The sequence below is a fragment of the Syngnathus floridae genome, chromosome 21 (assembly GCF_059516105.1).
Source record: "Syngnathus floridae isolate MCC-2025c chromosome 21, RoL_Sflo_1.0, whole genome shotgun sequence".
Lineage (NCBI taxonomy): Eukaryota > Metazoa > Chordata > Actinopteri > Syngnathiformes > Syngnathidae > Syngnathus > Syngnathus floridae.
The window spans coordinates 658,436-678,307 of NC_142433.1; positions in this window are offsets into that span (position 1 = coordinate 658,436).

Consider the following 19,872-nt stretch of genomic DNA (forward strand, 5'->3'; position numbering starts at 1 on the left):
TCATTGTGTATGTGATAATAGTGGGAATCGGTTGAGAATGAGAGCGAGAAGAAGAGTGAGAGGTAAAACTGGAAAGAAAAACAACTTAGGGCACTTGGGAACTATATAAAATAATATAAAAGTATATGTCTGGTTTCAAAATGATGAATAATAACAAACGATTGCCCCTTGGGTACATAAAACCTCCTTTTGTCCAGATTCACCAAGCGGGTACTATCAAAACGAGACTGGCTCTCATAATCAATGTCTCTCAGGTCACACAAAATGATTGTAAACGCTTTTGATCTGTCTACTAAACGCCCCGGGGAGTCTGCACAGTTATTGTGGTAATCAATAAAAACGAAGGAAAGTTGCAGCTTCTCTTCTGGCCATTAAGAGAGGAAGTTAACAAAGATTCTGAGCAGATTGGTGGGGCACATGATTATTCTTGCAGGTTTCCCCCCTTGTTTTTGAACAAAAGCAAATTCTTCATTAGGAATAAATGGAGTGAGCGGGTGGTAAACAGCAAGCCATGTGGAGAGTATGTGTGCAGTGACTCACTGTCTTTTCTCTTCCCACTGTGGCTGAGAAGGCCTCCCTGACAACAGGTGCTGTCTGCTTGCTCCAGCAGGAAAGACATACATGGTGCTACCTGACCATGATGACTAGTGCAGCGAAACCCCAACTAGTGCAGCAGCGGGACTGGCAGAACGGCAACAGCGAGCGCTTCACCGGGCAAGCCTTGACACTGTGACTCATATGTTCCCATTCCTTTTTATGCTGCTCGAGAACACCCTGTCAGGAACAAAGAAAACGTGGACAGGAGGCACAAATGCGGCAAAAGAAAAACCCCCAACAACCATACACACGATTATAATGTAATATGGTGAAACAATTAGAATGAATGAATATGTACATGAGTATGACAAATGAAAAATAAAATAAAGGTTAACCTTGCACTATTTTCCATGAACATAACCAAACGCATATAAAATCTAATTCGACTTTTAGTTTTATAACATAAAAGGAGGTTTGAATGATCCATTTCAGTATTGTCACTTTAATGGTACTTTTTAAAATGTTATTATAATGTTTTAATTACAATTTGAGTTTGTTATTTTCTGTTAAACTATAATAACAACACTGCGGCTGCACACTATTCTGCATCTCAATACTCATAAACGTGTTTTTAAAATGACCATGTCATCATTTATGCACGAATCCTTGTGCAAGCAGCATCAGTTTGTCATTTGTTTTTTTTTTTAGGATGGATGTACAGAGAGGAAAACGTTTTCAATTCAGTCACTCTGGCTAGTACTCTGCGTAAATGTGAAGAGCACATTACATCTGCTTTCTCTTTTTCATTTTCTAGTCTTCGCCGCCTCACTTGGTTTCCCCGTCTTTCTTTGTCTGGCACACATGGAAGGCCAGAGAGTGTGGGAGTCGAAGGGATGACTCATCTGTTGCACACCTCATGGCTGCTGTCCAACCATATATGGGCTGCCCGGAAATTCATTTCACTGCTCTGCTCTGCTCTGCTCTGAGGAGAGGAGCAGGCCATTCAGAGAGACCCTCCTCATTTATTGCTTGAATTGATGAATAAATACCAGATTAGTCTGCATTTTAATGAAATGACAAGCGACATGTGACCGCCGCTTCTGCAATGTGAGCAGTTGCAGCTCGCAAGTCGGTTAACCTCCAAGGGATTTTGCGGCGGCGTGCATCCATGACGCTATCTCAGAGCTTATTGAACGTGATCTTATTTGTGCGTATGATACACATACATTATTTGCACATTTCAATCGAAAAAATACAAATCCTCTTTAGGTTGCATAAAAAGAGGAAGGAGTTATGCACAGGCCTTCCTTGAGATGGACCATCAAAAGCACTTTGATTTGTCTTTATATCGTTTCCTGCTCCCATTGTGCGCAAGGTTGAGTCACAGCAGCGCATTGAAGAGATGCCCATCAAGTGCTTGGGGTCTCTGCAGGCTTGCCCAACTTCCCGCAGGCGTGAAACGTCCATAATGGAGAGAGAGGCCAGTCAGTTCGTCACTTAGCGGCTGAGTCAGGCCGATGATCGTTCAACTCAAAAGTCTACAGGGGGAGGCGAAGGATTTTCGAAGCTTACTGCACTGCACGCTTACGCCAAAGGTAAATAAATACTTGAAGCTGAATAAGCAACAGAAAAAGGATGAAGCCAATCCTCACCATTTAGTCAATCCACCAGAATGGTTGAGCCGATCGGAATGCATTGAGAGAGACTAAGATACGGTCAACCGGTCATTAACTATCATCTTGCGCAATCGCCCTGATTGTTTTTGGCCCTAAAAACAGAGAAGGAAACCGCAAACCGTGTTGTTGGCGAGGTATTCGTCGCGACTAGAAGAACATAAGTGACATAAGACGGCGAGAACCTTAGTCTTGTAAGCGCGTGTGTTTCAAACACAAGCAACAAAAGCTTAATTACAGCAATTAGCAGTCAAGAGTAAATTGGGATGAGACGGAAGAAATACATCCATTCTACAAGCATCTCCTTCAAACTAATTACGCTGCATTATCTGTTGACTAAATATGAATATCTAATCACACTGTGGGCAAAATATGACCAAAAACAAAGTGTGGAGCATGTGGTGAGCATGATCATTTTGCTCTTCTTGGCTACAATTTGCATGTTGTGCGTGAAAATGAGTTGTTTCACACACAGCACTTGCTATACGTATATATTTTTGTCAGTAGCCTGGCCAAGACTGAAACCTTTTAAAGCAAAGATAAATGTCTTGATCCGTATTTGAAGTCTGAAAAAGCACGAGCAATTTATTTCCTTTCTATTTTATACTATGATTGGTTGAGTGTTTCCAATCAGTGGAAGCGGCGGCCTGCTTTCTGTGAAATGAGAAGAAATGACACATTGAGGAGCTGGAATATATTTTTGGATTTGTTGTTGAGGTTTATCGTAAACTTCAAAAAGACTTTTGTCTCGCACCTTGCTTCAATAAAAGCTGCAGTAAATGTATTGTAATCAAGGTAGGTGAGAAGCGAATGTTGGAAATAATTGGAAAAAAGCTTCTTTAGGGCCCTTTTAAAAGACATGCATTACTCTAAAACAACGTATGGCACAACTTTTTCAGTGTATTCTCACGTATGAGTCAGCAGCGCCATTTGAAAGGCTGCAGGCATGTCATTGTTTATGAAGCCAACGGCTATTAAGTGGCCACGTGAGCTGCAAGGTGTAACATGACAACCATTGTTCAGAGGTATTTTTTCACTTTTCATTGCTCATTTTTTTGCAACGGAATAGCTTTGAGCTGAGAAAATGCTCTTTATGTATTCATAGTCAAAGTCAGCTTTATTGTCAATTTCTCCACATGCCAAAGACACACACACTAACACACTGCAAGAAGGTTTGATTGCAAGACGATATCGTTTGGACTTGCTTTGGACTACTCATTTTTGTCTTCAATTTATTGCTTTCATAAATCTGTATTTGTTGTTCCGCATGTGATTTTTTGCACTGTTTAATAAATACCCCAGCGTTTTCTCCACCTTCAATTTAACAGCTCTGTCCACAAACAAAAGCCATCCACCCACGTGTATTTTTTTCCCCCCCGTTCTTACAAATCATTTAGCCCTCTCATTCAAAGTCCCTTTCAGCGAGGATGCAAGTTTTTTAAATTGCAATAATTGCAGAGCGAAAGGCTGAGTGAAATTGAATGAGATCATATTTGATGGTCTGGAAGTTAGCATCCAGGTTTCTGGTTGAGTCACTGGCAGTATTAAACTGCTAATCAGGATAATGGGAGCAATTATTTGATTACAGTAAGGAAAGAATTTCTAGCAGAGTGACGGGGTCGGTCGGCCATACAGACCACTACTGACCTTTGTTTTGTAGCAGTACCTGGATCACCTTCTTCCGCTGGTGTCCTCATCAAGTTTCACCTCTGCCTTTTGGAGGCATTTTCGGGGATGGCACCGTCGCTAGTGCTGGTTAGCTTTGGCTCACCTGCATGGCCTAAAAAAGACAAACACTGTACTGTAAACAGAAGGAGTGCTAATTGAATTATTCCTTGCAAATGATCTATTTGTGGGTATCATTGTTGACACAGTGTGTGACTGGAAATATCGCCCAAAATAAAAAGTGTTGTTCCGTGACGAAAATGTCTGGCCTACAAGGCCATGTGTGATGATGAAGCACCGCGGTGGGGAGTTAAATGATGAATCGGATCGCACTTACTCCCACATTAGCCCGGGCATACAACCAATCGTCACCGATCAACTCTGCTGTGCCAAAGTCCACGTCACTGAGCGAGCGCCCATAGCCGTTATGGCGGACAACTTGGTTCATTGCCATAACAAGCTGGTAGTGGCTTGAAGGACCACAGCACCAGACATATCTTGGTGCCCCTCGGAGAGATAAAAATAAATAAAAAAAAGTCCCTGGATGGTTGAGTCATCCATTACTATGGCAAGACTTCCCACTCAACTCATCGATGCAATTAGAAAGGACGTCACCGAGATCATTCGCTACCATATACTGACGCTCATTATATTCATCACTTACTGGATGAGGCACAAACCTGAAAGCTTCTGAACATTTATACGATACGTAGATGCGTAGGGTACAAAAAAACAATCATCCAACGCGGTTTGGAACGAAACATGCCAAACAACACTGAGTCTTCATTGACAATTGCGACGAGGCCTAAACTCGCTCAGCGACATCAAATGATCATTCTTTTATCTTGTGTAATTGTAGCTCGTGGTCTAGCTCACATTATCGAGCAGACTCGTGACTTTGGTCTCATTGTGCTGGCAATAGTCATGGTAGTCACGAATCGGCTCTAATTTTGTCCCCCTTTTTAAGATGTATCATAAAATAGGAAGCATGCAATAGCCAGTCCCAAGCCTGCGTTGAGAAAAGTCGAACGTCAGGCCTCACCGAGTGCCGCCGCGGCTACACAAACAAAGAAAACCTTCCAAAATTCAATGTCGCACAGCAAACTCAACTTTGCGACAGGAAGAATGTTGAAGTCTCACTTTCTTCCATATGTGCAAGATAGTGCGAGCTGAAGTCTCACTTTCTTCCATATGTGCAAGATAGTGCGAGCTGACCGAAACGCAGCGTCAGCCTCCTCTTGGCAATATGCTATCGATTCTTTCATCAGCATATCCCTAAAGCCTGTCAGCAAAAGCTAACCATATCAAGTGTGCTATTATTTCCCCACTATTTATGTATAAGGTGGACCAGCAGCTGACTCCATCCATCCATCCATCCGTCCGTCCGTCCGTCCGTCCGTCCGTCCGTCCGTCCGTCCATCCATCCATCCATCCATCCATCCATCCATCCATCCATCCATCCATCCATCCATCCATCCATCCATCCATCCATCCATCCAAAGTGGACTTCCAGAAACTTAGATTATGCTATGTTTAAATTTGCGTTGTAGTCACTGAAGTTGGAAAAAACACATTCAACTGCAGCATTTCATGTCGTCGCCTGATTTTACAATGACATGGAAATTCACATGCATGATTCATTTATTTGTTTCTTGCATCCTCCTCCTCCTCCTCCTCCTCAACATTTATCATGAGGTATCTTCCAGTTTGTTACGTGATTCTAAATACACAAGGGCTTCTGCGTGACACCATACCACACAAGCAACATGCAATGGGTAGGTGGCTTAGAAGAGGTGAAGAATGCATGCGACATGGCAGCTTGCACTGTTCAGGATTACATCAAGACGTGTTTCTCAGTACAAGACTGTCCCAAACGTGTGGACTGAGCCAATCGTTTGAAGAACATTAAGAAACAGGTGATGGCAGAGAGCGTGGTGGGAATCTCGGCTTGATGACCTCACTATGGTCCTTGTGCAGTGAAATGCTACAAACAAGCAACAGAAGGGCTTTCTCGTGATTCATACACAAGCAACTCCATCGCTGCCCACCCATGTCTGTTCCAGTGCGCCAGCAGCCACGTTGAAAATGTTCAACGGCATTGTCACGGCGTCTATTTTTTGATGTCACCATGACAACTTGTTTAAGGAATTGCCAGCTTTACAGTCACACTGACTCATTTATGTTCTGTCCTGACAATGTGATGATGCCCGAAGGCAGCTCATTTCGATTGCACGGCAACGGTGACCTTTCCGGGAAGCGACGCCTCGGAGTCTTTCTCTCCCTTGCAAATTGTTTACTTTTAGAAAACTCGCTGTTTCAACCAATGCTACCGATCATTTACTTGAATATACGTAAAGTGGCATTAGCATCATGATATAAATGTCATTCAGATTGCCAATTTGACCTTTTCCAGATTCGTACCTTTGTGATCAAGGTTGTGATATTTTTGGGATCGGTTTTCATATTCCAGCCACTTGGCCGACCAGGACGAAAATACTGTACCAAAAAACAACAACAAAAAGACGATGACGAGATGAATCAGCAGGAGAGCTTCCTCGCGCTGCGAAGTTGTGAAGGGTTGCCTCGTTATTTGCTTCCGATAAACATGATGTCCCCGTGGGATGTTTGTGCGGCATAACAATAACAAGCTTGCAGTTTGGCTAAAAATTAGATCCTGGACCAAATGATGAGCGATAAATTGTTTTGCTCTCTCTATTTCTGCCATCGTTTTATAACTGTCATTGGCCATTGTTGGATATATTTTTTTGGACTATGTGTAATCGTTCAAGGGTAAACTCAATGTACACTCTGTTGTGTAGATTTTGTAGCACATCACACAATGATGTCAGAGTGACGTGTGCAGATGGTGACCTTGCCCCAGAGCTGGTCTCGAAAGAGCGGGATTGGGGATGGGGTTCAACTCATGAAACCACGAGCCTCTGGTTTCTAAGCTTTAGTCTAGACGAGTTTGTGTGACCCTGAGACCTTTTGGGTATTTTTGTTGCGAAGGCAGGCGAGTCAAAGTTTGCGTATTTGTATCACTTGTTTATTTTCCCAGCATACTACCCAGTCTTTTGCTCCATAGAGAAGATACAGTCCGTATCTGCCACTATTAGCCAAAATTCATTTGCATTGAACAATTAAAGCCTAAAAATGGATGCTGATAAATAATCAGTACACTGAAACCTGTGTCATCTTCTCGGCGGGACATTTGGCTACAGCCCATGTACAAATATGAGCTCATTTGACGATCTGAAAATTCATTTTGATGTTTCACATTTCACAATTGAAGTGTATATACTTGCTTGCCTAAAGTCTAGTTTATGCATGAGCCCATATGTGTGCGCGTAGACCGATGGCAAGTGTACGTCGGCCTGCCTGCCGGCCTGCCTGCCTGCCTGCCAGGTCATTAGCTCTGCCTGGAGCATTACAGATGTCCGACTGTGAGGATTTGCCCACAAGTGCTTGGTGTCTGTGTCTGCCTTGCAGCGTTTTCATCTTTTGGCATCACGCAGGCAATCTGTTGACTCCTACGTGCTCACAGACACAAAGACAACAGCAAACACACACACACACACACACGCACACACACACTCTCTCGTTTCCAAGACTTGTGCAACACGCCCTTTGATCTATTTGGTGAGAGTAAAAACCTTTCTTGACTTCTGATCATTTTACATCCTTATTTTCAGCATCTTAATGAGCATTTCCTTTTATTTTTTGCGATCCACTTTCTGGCTACCATTTGATCAGAAATGACCGGAACAGGTGCCGAGATTTTCTTATGGAACATGTGCTTAGAATGGTAACCAGGTTATCCTTTATCACCATGACAACGCAAGGAATCTGCGTTGGAACGCGTCATCGAGTCCCTAAGATGCACTGCTAGCAATTGTGCAAAAAACTTTTCATTCCTGCTTGACTCATGTTGTGATCTTTGTATTAACAGGATGTGACATGAAAAGTCTTGCTCTCTGAGCTTCGCATTCATGATGGGATCACCGGTTCATGGACAATCCTTGATGCGCATCAGCAGGTAGACAATATATATATATATATACAAAAAGAAATCATTTCAGCCATTCAAATAGTTTACAAAAGATGAGTTTACATTGCGTTCAAAGAATAGGAAGTGAGAATCATTAGGAAGTGGAAACGGAAGAAATCCTTGTGATGCCCAAGCCTAATATTCCTAATTGTCGGACCTTTCTGAAGCATCTCATTGGGTCGGCGGGTTAACAAGCTGGCTTAACCCAATGTTTCAAGGAGGCCTCTTGAAACTTTCACCTCACTAACCTGTGTCGCTCTTCATGAGAGTGAGCGGGCCTCCTTCACCCATAGTCCTTGTTAAGTAAGCAAAAGGGTAAAACATAAGCCGATAGAAGCGCCTGTCAACTTCTCCTAACATGCATAGAAATATGAAGGCTTTAGAAATGATCTCAGAGGTATTCCCCGTTAAGTTTGAGCAGTTGCTCAAGGTCTCAAGAGGGCTTTTAGCATCATGCCGACTTGAGCCAGTAAGGACAGGGACAATTGCGTAGGAATTTTTCTGGTCTCGTCTTTTTTGAATGTTATCATGGCTGACTATTGTTTGTCTGTGACTTTTGTTAGGCAGAAGTAAGCTGACATCTTTTTTTTAGAAATCCGGGAACCGAATTGTGCTAAAATGTGATATCAAATTCAGCGTTTCTGCCAGCCTGGAATGTGTGGGAACACCATCCATCCGTCATCCATCCATCCATCCTTCCATCCATCCGTCCGTCCGTCCGTCCGTCCGTCCGTCCGTCCGTCCGTCCATCCATCCATCCATCCATCCATCCATCCATCCATCCATCCATCCATCCATCCATCCATCCATCCATCCATCCATCCATCCATCCATCCATCCATCCATCCATCCATCTCGCCTGTCCTCATTTGCGGGTGAGCTGGAGCCAATCGTCACCGAGTGTGGATGAGAGGCAGAAAAGTTCCACTCCCAATGAAAGTTGCGAAGACATGTGTATGCTTTTCAGCATCTTATCAAGATGAAGTTTGTCACAGTAACATCACTCCCACAACATATTCACGCAGCGCATGCTTTGCAGAGCCTTGCGCCATGTTGGCTGGTAAATCAACACCTTTCCCACCCTCAGACTCATACTTGAATGTCACACGTTGGTTGGATTCTCCCCAATCTGACAAGTGCAAATCTCATCATCCATTTTGTCAGCTGCTGACGTCCTTGACCCCTATGATTCAGCGGCTACTGTCAAACATTATAATTTATACAAGCGGCGGCGGCGGCGGCGCCGTTTGTCAACACTTGTCCTCCAGTGTATTCATTCACGTGCGTGATAATCACTCTCTGACAGGTCTTCGCTTCGGTGGACAAAAAGCAGAACGCAGCTGAATGATACTCGGAGGTACATTTACGGTAGCTTAAGGTCACTTTAAAGTTCTATGGTGCATCTGCTGATTGCGCTCTATTCGGAGATGACAAGTGCAAAAGCACTGGATGTTCCTTCAGCAATTTTGCAAAGTAGACACTGACTGCCAAGTCCCCATCAGGAAACTAATGCTGGGATACCCCGACAAGGATTATATTGATTATAGCTCACGTTCCATCGTGTTTACTGTCGAAGCTGGCGAGTATCAAGCCGACACAAGAAGGATTTTCTCGCCTTCTGCCAACCCTTTCAGCCTGCCATCAACTTATTTGTCCTCATTCAGGTCGTGGAATACCCAACAACGGCTGCCAGTCAGTTACAGGCAGGGCCGTTCACTATGCAAGTTTCCCGTGACTACCTTTGGAAATGAAAAGAAAAGAGCAGAAACAGCTATAGCCTTGGTTCAACTTTCAAGGAATTCTTTTTGTGATTTTATATTTCTCCAGAATGACTTGAATGATTTCGTCTGTTTCTTTCAATGCCTGCTAAGAGAGTCTGTACGGACTGTCACCGAAGGGCCAGATCTTTTTTTTTTCTTCATCCAGTTCCTGTTTTTTCTATCATGTTCTTGTATTCTCACTTACGCATTTGTCTGGGATTGTGGTTAAAAATAACATGTAAAAATACAAGCCTGGAAGGATCCTTCTTTCTTGCCAAGCCCCCATTGATCTATCTATCTATCTATCTCACATGCGTCATAAACAGTGCTGGCACAAGAGCAGCCCATTGAACATTTTCCCACATTAAGGACTAAAAAGGAAAGGGAAAAAATATACAGTATGTATTTGCTTTAGTCGCCAAAGAATGATATAATTAATACTCTCAGTCCAGCACACATTTACCGAGCACATGGAATGAATTCAAGCGGGTTGGCTGAGGGCAATTATGATTATTTTTACATCTATTCTTCCGGAACCTTTGGACATACACCTTAGCGTTACATCTGAATCATGGTAAGAAAAGTAAACCTGCAAGTTTCAGATGTTAAGCCTGACAACAACCTCAATACAGTAGCGAGCTCCTATGCACTGGGAATGTACAGATTCCTGTCAATGTCTTTGGGAATGACGACCCGAACCCTGCGTTTATTTTCAAGGGCCTGCTTTTGTCGTTGACCTAATTGCCTCCTAGCCCGGCTCGGCTCGGCTCAGCTCGGCTCAGCTCTCTCATAACAAGCCTTATGTACTATCTGGCCCAGGCAGCTGTTGTGATTGCATCTTCGCTCCAATGACATCTCGTTTACTGGGTTAGTTGGCTGGCGCAAAACGGAAACGGCTCAGGGCATGCTATGGAACGGAATTGTTAGTCGCTGCTGCCATTATGTGCGTCAATGACTGGCTCTGTGCGTGTGCGTGCGTGTGACAGACTGACATACATTTTCACCGCAGCGTTATCCTTTCAGGGTTGGGAAAAGATGCCTCAAAACCGCTATCGATGAAAGACCTGTCACCCGTCAAGATATGTAGATGGCTGCATGTTTGCGGATCGTTTGGAAGGAACTTGCCGTGGAAGTATGAAATCTTTTCAAGATTTTGGAGGACAGGCACGGAGAATCCACTTTCAGTGACAAACAAAAAGAACACGCCGACAGACATAATCGAGGCATCGGAGAAGGAATTAGTCCTGGATCTGGGCGCATTAGACACAATGGAAGCTCCTTAGAAACACAATTAAGCATGGAGATTAGGAGAATGTACCGGCCACAAAACCAAGGGCACGCTTGCGAGGGCAAAGACAGGTTTGAATATACAACAGCCTTTGTTTTGCATATTCCAAATCCACGTTAGGTTACATCATTGAAGGAAGACTCTCGCTTCCGGAGCGAGGTGAGGTCGCTTAGACTTCCCGACATGTTATACATCTTAGGTTGATCCGAGACGCAAGATAATTGAGAGCTCATTCGAATGGAGTCAAGAGCCGGAAGGGAGTGCAAGTGGCGGGTGAGCTCGGCATTCTTCAGACTGATTGTGGTGCGTGCGAGGAGGGAGAAACGTGGAGTGCCTTGATGACATTTACTTAGCAAAGGTTTCGGGGGTCAGCGTGCGAGACAATTGCCGTGATTAGTCTGCATGTAAAACAGATAACATTATACAAACAAGGACGCCACGTGATCGCATATTGTTTTTCTATTGTCCTCATTGGAGTTACAAGGTGACACCCCAAACTAGATGTTAGCATTCACTTTGGAGGTTGCATGTTCTGCCAGTGCTTGCGTGGGTTTTCTTCAGGTACTCAGGCTCCCTCGCACATTTACAAAACATGCACGGTTGGTTCAGTCTAAAAATTGTCCTTAAGTGTGAATGTGAGTGTGAATGGTATGTATATGTGCCATGTGATTGGCGGGCGACCAGTCCAGGGAGTCATCAGCCTCCCGAAGTCAGCTCGTATAGACTCCGGCAAATAAAACGTACGGATGGATGGATGGATGGATGGACGGATGGATGGATGGATGGATGGATGGATGGATGGATGACGGATGGATGGATGGATGGATGACAGATGGATGGATGGATGGATGGATGACGGATGGATGGATGGATGGATGGATGGATGGATGGATGGATGGATGGATGGATGGATGGATGGATGGATGGATGGATGGATGGATGGATGGATGGATGGATATTTGTGTGCAGGACATTGAATTTAAAAACCTCACCGGAGTTTGCTTTCTAGAGTTTTTTTAGTATGACTGTGAAATTAAAAAGGGCTCACCTGCTTGTGTGTAGATAAACTTGGTTTGAAGACACGTCTTTGCTGTTGCTTCATCACGTTTTCTCTGCCCGTCAGGTTTCCATGGGAATAGTGGTGAATCAATCACTCTGTAGGTAGGAACCCAGTTGTCAAGGACTTGCATATTGCAGTGGAATTTCCCGCATTCTAAAAGTCAACACGTGAACCAAAAGAGAAGGAACAAAGAGTTTTGTCAACAGTACATTCAGTGATTGGCAGACAAACATTGATTTGTTAGGATTTCAAAACATTTTTTTTTTTTTTTAGAAATGCAGTATTCTCTTCTAACCTCTTTGAACTTTGATTGATTGTAGGCAAATATATTTTTTATCATTCTGACTTTGGAGATTCTGGACAACTTACCGACCAACCACTGGACACAGTCAGACATATTTGAACTAATATTAATATTATGAAATCATATTTGAACTATTACCCCCAAAGGTTGAAGAAGGTGCAGGATTTCTAAAATGGCCTGAAAAAAAAACAAAACTGCTGCAAATGTGGAGTCAAAAGCCAAATAAAGTGTAAACAAACCTTGAAGAAAGACATTCTCAACTAATTTGAAACCTGGCAAAAGCTTCAAAATACCATACATGACCCAGCAGTCAATGACAGATCACCAACTGCTGGTGAAACAGAACTTTGTATTTTGCCAAGGGTAATCATTATTTTGGCGTGCAAGCTACCAAGGAGAGGATACATCGAGCGACCTTTTCCTTTCAGCTCAATCGAATATAATCCTTGGAAACATTATTCAACAGATTGCTAATGTGCAAAGATGAAAAATGCGTGACTTTGGATATGTGGAGGCTGCAATTCAGGCATCGGGCAAAGATAAAGGTGCGCTTCCGGTCCTACCATATGAAGCTTGGATAGTGACGCTCTTAGCACATAAAGCTCTCATTTCTGGAATTCATCATGATCGGTACAAAACTTACATACGCACACAAAATAAGGTCATTTTGAGAAAGTAGGTAGAATCATTTGATAAATCAAAGACAAATGATTTTTTTTTTGTCTTGCTATGGCAATTCAGTCTTTTCTTTGGCTAGCCATATTGTACTGAGCAAGCAGGAAAAGGACATTACAGTACTAAATTGAATTTCTATAGGCTTGTAAGAGTTGCCCTGCATAAAGACACATCTTGTAAACATGAGTCACATAGACAACATGAACGGCGAGACCTTCCCATCGGCCACTGTCCTGACTAAATGGCTCCAAAAATAGAGTTCATTTGCTTTCCCAGTTTGATCGACTTTGATAGGCAATTACCTCTGATAGATAAAAAGGGTGGTCCCGCTCCAAGAAGCAGGCTGGATACAAGTCCTTCTCTGAAAAACACAATTATCCAGCCATTTATAGAGGCAACTAAATTGTTTGTGTGCGATGAAAATTGAACTACAAATTGGGCCCCAAGCAATTGACCTGCTATTTCAGAACATATGGAGAAAGTGACAGGTGCTTTTGGAAACAGATTACAGTCAATAACGATTCAACTCCATGTTACAAATACACACTTGTAATTATCCTTGGCCTCTTTATGTAACTGTTGAGTGTATTATTTTAGATCAGTCATTATACAGTTGAGTTTAATGGCCTCACATATGATTTTGTTCAATATGAAAGTGAAATAAGTCACATTTGTTGTCTCCAGCTGGCTAAGCAATACAGAAAATGATCACTTCAGATTCATCAATTTTGGTCAAGCTGTCACCATCCAAAACTTTTTATGAACCGTACAGACAACGATTTGTGTCATTCCTATTTAAACGTCGTCTTTGCTAAGACTTTGGATTCGATGGCGACGTGACCATTGCGCCCTGTGCGGAAAAAAAGCAACGGATGCCAGCAGTCAGAAGAAGAAGTGATCAAGTAAAAGAACGAAACAAGAGGATGAGCTATGACTACTGGTGTAGGTGTAGAGACGTGTGCTGAGCCACGGTTCAATAGAAATATTATTGCCTCCCTCCAAAGCCTACACAAATTCCTCCCAGCACGACACTTTATATGAGTGGTTGGACAAAGGCATCAGAACAAAGCACTTTAAACAAACAAACAAACAAACAAAAATAAAAAAGATTGACACCGCTGGAACCTTTTCTATTTCCGCAAAGGCAGTCATTCTATGGAACAATCTCAACAAAGAAACTAAATAATCCAGGTCTGACGTCATTTGAAATAACTACCAAACAATCATTTGTGGTGCTGGTTTGACAACTAGGCCAATATGGGCCACAAGAATCAAATCATTTCAAAAAGGGATTTGTTTTTAGATCATTGTTTCTGTGTTGCTTCGACAAACATTCTTAATTCACCGCTGCAATTATCAGCAGATTAGCGGCATTTCTGAAAGTGCATCTGAGTTTCAGTAGGTGCAACAAACACTTGGAGAGCTGCTTACTCATCCTCCACTACAGTACGTGATGTGTTTGGTGTAACCGCTGCTCAGCTGTCCACTCCCACTTGAATTCTCACTGTAGGCTGCGGGTCGGGAAGGCCCGAAGCGCGAGGATCATCGACTAAAAAAAATGATGCCCACCTGCTGGCTGGCAAACACTCTCCCACATGTGCTTCCTTACAAGTCCTCATTTATCTTTGTCACCCACAGCCTGCGCCAGCCACCATTTTCATGCGACGCTCGGAACGACATCATAACGTGAAACTTAAAATATATTTGGACATTTCTTTCTCTACTGATGATTGTGAGGTTACTTTTGAGTGAAGAGGTGTTGCAAGATAGTTCCTTCTAGATTCTTTCTTCACTCATCTGAACTAATAGAATCAAAGTCCTGTCAGGGCAGAAACAGAAGCACATTTGAATGCTTCAAATCTCTTCATGTGACATTCTGGAAGAAAGCTGCAGTGATTTCTTTCATTTGAGGAAACGGCCTTGCTGGGATGACTCACTTGCACGTGTTTAAGAAAGAAGAAAGTTCATGTTCAATCAAGTAAACAAAGGATCTGTACGGTATGGTACAATATGTTGCACATGAAGATATTTCCACATGACCGCTATCACCTCTGGCCCCCCCCACACTTTGCAAATGTGTCTTTTGTGTGGCTCATGTTTTTGTGCTACTGCAGCAGCAACTGAAGGGTCCTGTGTCACCTTCTTATGAGTACTTTCTTTGGTGAGCATTCTCAGCTCTCGTCTGCCTCCCTCAGGTTCAAGCGGGCATGTCGGGACTTCCGGTTCCCGTGGTCATTAGTATTCATGTTATGCTGCAGACCTCTTTCGGCCAGTGTAGCAGGTTTTTTAATGAAGCCTTTTCAGCTGGGGTCCAAAGCGCTTATTGTTTTGACATTTGTCCAACGCTTAGTGCAAACTCCCGACCAGATAACAGATGAGTGACTAGGCTACGAGTAAATACTACGCATGTATGAGAAGCTTTTGTAAATGAAGTTTCCGTTGGCATTATATAGCCACAATATGCGCATGAACAAAACCTGACCTGCATAACCTGATGAGTTGTGTAATATTATGAGCGCGTCTGTAACACAAGAGCCTTCCAAACAATGAAAGCGGTTTACGTTGTGCAATCCTCTCATGATCATGATTTGAACGGTCAAAGCAACTCTCCCTGTGAAAAATAATATTGGGACTTGATTCCTTTCCAAAGCTTTTGAGGCTTTGCTCTCAATTTTGTGTCTCTGCCTTGTCCGCAGGGATAACTTCATCTTCTGGACCTATTTAAGGTGGAGAAAGACGACCGATCTGAAGATGTGAACCAACTGAGACATGTATCTGTTTTTGCTTGCTTTCTTGGAAGTACCATTCAATTGGGGAGCAGCGCATTAAAGTGACAATGGCTACCATGGCAACAATACTCGCTTCATTCAGAGGATTCCGAAAAATTGGACAGACTATTAAATCTTTTTAGTTCGCATATGCATTGAGTTCGAACAATGTGTTGCAAATGAGGCCAATTATTCACAAATACATTGTGCACGGGTCATGCAAACCTGCAATGGAAATGTGAATCATTATGCAAAGTAACAATGTCACAATGGTGAGTCATACGAAGACAACAAAGAGATGCAAATGCAGTGAGCATCTTATGACAAAAGAGTGTCAAATGATGGCTAAGTGTCACATCAACGCCTCTTTACAAAGCGGATGACCTTTCAAAAAAACATCTATTGCAATACAGTAAATATCAACACTTTGATACCTTTACAATTGGAATTGACCTTAAGGGTACTTTCCACTTGGTTTCGACTTGTGGATTCTTCCCGTCACTTGACCGTGAGTGTTTTAATGACGCCCAGGCTTGTCAAGGGTTCGTCCTTAGTATGTCATTGTGACCAGTAAGTGCAATCAACCCACCGCATTTGTGTTCTCTCAATGGACTCTGCGTAAGTGTGCGTTTGCAGTTCATTTGTGTTTGGCTCCGAATCAAAAGGGTCTGTGAGAACTTGTCGAGACTCCGGTGACGTCAATGTCATTGTAAGGGAGGCAAGCGGCTATGACTGAATACTTGTCGCAATCACTCATGTCTAGTTCCGGCCACGCCTGATCATTTGATTAAAGCATCAGTTGCTTACATTTTTGGACCCAAACCATGTTGCTTTGACACAGTGGCAATCTGCTCCCCGTAGCCCGTTCACTTTAACAATGAACGATGTAATCATGCCTTTTCTTTTTTTTTTTTTTTTGCATGCGGCACCCCCCGCCTTTGTTTCTGTGTCAGAAAATGTTGACGTAAAACAGGGCTGAAGCTTTCTATATTTGTTGGCCAGTCACAGAGAAAGTCAGAGAGGTGCATGTCTCCATTTTTCGTTCATTGCGTGTTCAATCCAGCGAGTGTTCATATTGCTCAGCTAAAGTGAGCAACTTGACCTTTACATACATGACATTTTCTCATCTTGATGACAAGGCGCTGAGGTGCTTTTTCTAATATGGACTGGATGGTGGAGATATGGGAGATAGCAAAAGTAGGAAGCAAGCTGGCAGTCCAAGAGGCCAAAGCAAAAAGCCCCGCAGGTTCAAGCTCAGGAGGCGCCCGCCACCTTCACAGTGACACAAATTGTGCCTAAGGCAGGCTAGAGGGAAAAAGTAGCAACTGTGTCCCAACGGCAACCTCAACACAGCCTTTGATATTGTGCGCAGACATCACTCAGTACATCCACACAGTCTCAAAGTACAATTCCAAAGAAACAGTTTAAAAAAAAATAAAAAAATAATTAATTAATCATTAATTGTTGAGTACTGTATTCAGCACACTCACACAGGGAACTCCTCTTTTGCAAAGAAACACATTACCATGGAAACTGAACTTGACATATGGAGTCCTCCCGAGCCTCTGCAAGCTTTGTTGCTGCGGTGATGTCAAAATTCCAAAGGTGTCACACAAAAGTGTGCGAACAGAAGGACATCTGTGCTGGATTATTACCAACGCATTCAAAGCAACTTCTGCAAAACAGCATTGATGAGACAACCAAAGCTTTTGTGTTTGCACAAAGCCAATGCATACACCAATATGCGTTTTGTGAGGTTGAACCTCATAAATGTATCATTCAAACAAAATTGCTGGTCAAAAGCGTTTGTGAAGATCACAATGACCCGCATTGGCCGTCATTGTCTGAATGCTTCCGGCTGCAGCTCAATAGCGAATACTAATGTCATAATTATGGTAACCCGGCAACAGGAAACGGGCTGCCCTGATGGAGAGAGCCAACAAAGCCAGCCGTCCGTCTGTCCATCCGTCCGTACGTTGGCTTCAAACGGAAGCCAACAAATTCCACATCCAGAGGACATTTGACATCTTGGCAGCACTTGCACCACCTTTCCAAGACATAGACACCATGCTACAAGCGCACTAGTTGTTTAGATAAAAGTCCATTTCGATTGCATTATTCATGGCGGAAGTACGATTCATTTATTGGACTTATGGAAAATACCTTGACTATAGATTTTTTGCATATGACAAAAAAATAGTCATCCCTTTTCTTTATTTCTTCTCATCTGGGCATTTCAATAATTATTTCAGCAATATCATGAGACTTTGTGTGTTGGTAATATGGTAAAGACAGACTGAGTGAAAAAAAGTTTTTCAAAGAACCAAAAACGGAAATATGACGTATTTTGGTAGGTTGTATTGAAAGATTGTCTGGTTTTTAACAACGACAATCAATGGGATATGTCTTTACCGTTACTGACCCAAATACATTTCTCATTCACAAAAAAGCTTTCTGAGATGAAAAATCATCTTCACTTACAAAGAGCTATATCCTGCTCTTGAGAATGACATCCGTCTAAAAAACGCAATTCCCTACCTGCACAGAAACAGCGTTAATACACAGAGAAAAGGAAACTATTTTTACTTAATGGAAATTCTAAATTCAGCACTCCTTTTCACAGTATCGGTGGCCAAGAGTTCCTGTCTCAATGGCGCGTATCCGTAGCCTGCTGAGAAGCATATTTAAGGTCTGCGAGGGGCCATTATGAGGTGACCGCAAATAGCCCATGATTGTAGCACATGTTACACGTGCATTGCTAATGGGTTCTTTGCCGTGATGCGGCTCGGGGTCGTCCTCTCTTTGAAGTAAACTAATGACCCTCGCGCCGCAAGATGATACGAATACCATCACTATGAAGGAAGCGCTAGCCACCCACCCACCATCTCCCTCCTAGTCATTATCGCTTCCATTTAAAGCACCAGTTAGGGAGGGAGGGAGGGAGGGAGGGAGGGAGGGAGGGAGGGATGTCGTCGGTCCAGTAGCGTGCAATTGACCTTGTCTGATTTCGACATGTTCTCGTTCGGGCTCGCAAGCACAAGGCCCTAATTTACAGAAGGTTGACTCATTCTTGTTTTTCGGAAAACCTCCATCCATCCATCCATTCATCCATTCTTATTGTTAATAATTGGAAGACAGAGAAAACTCTTCACATTACATCAAGGATTTTTGTTTGTGATGAGTCATAAAAAAAATACGCTGCTGTGCCAGACAGAGAAACTCTCAAGATGAAAACTTTGGTTACAAATGAGAAGTGACATGTATGAAAGAACGTCACTGACCTTCGAGGACACCATCTAGACTATGATTACACTACCAAGCCAAGAAATCCAAGCATTGGCAGAGCTCGTATTTTTTTTCCTTTGGGATGTGGACGGACGGGTCAAGGATATCGCTGGCGGTATGCAAAACAAACAACAAATATTTTTCATAACCCCCCCCAAATGCTGATGGATTTATTGATGTTCCCTACGTATGGGAAAAAAAAAGTCTCCGAAAACACGTCAACTATCATGACTGGCACTTGGGAAGTCCAAGCCTATTTCAGAGGGGAGCAGTTTTTTGGATCATGAGCAGATCCTTTCTTAGTCCTCAAGTCCTGGCTTTTTGGTTGAGCGCAATCTTGGTCCAGTCAGTCCATAATGCTTTGTTTCTAAACGTTTGTTGCTCATTTTAGTATATAAAATACCTTTTACTTATATAGGGAGATATGCATTCACAATTTAAAAGTCTTCTTGAGCTTTTCCCCCATATATTAAAATGAATTCAGTTGGAGTGCATCACACAGTTGTGACAATGATTACATACTGCCATCTAGAGGCTCGTTTGTGAATCAAGTCTCGATGCATTTTGGTATGAAAACGCGCTCCTGTTGTGTGTACTTTTTGAATTGAGGTTTTAATTGCAAGTAATACTTTTTGCAGCGATCAAATGGCATCAATACAATGTTCACAATGACGTCACTTTTCCCACGAATCATTGTAGAATCAATACCAAACATACGGGTATAGAAAAATGACTTTGCAATCGTGCAAAACATGACTTGATATGGAATAAGAGAGTATTTTGTGTCCCGAACACCGAGAGGCGCTGTA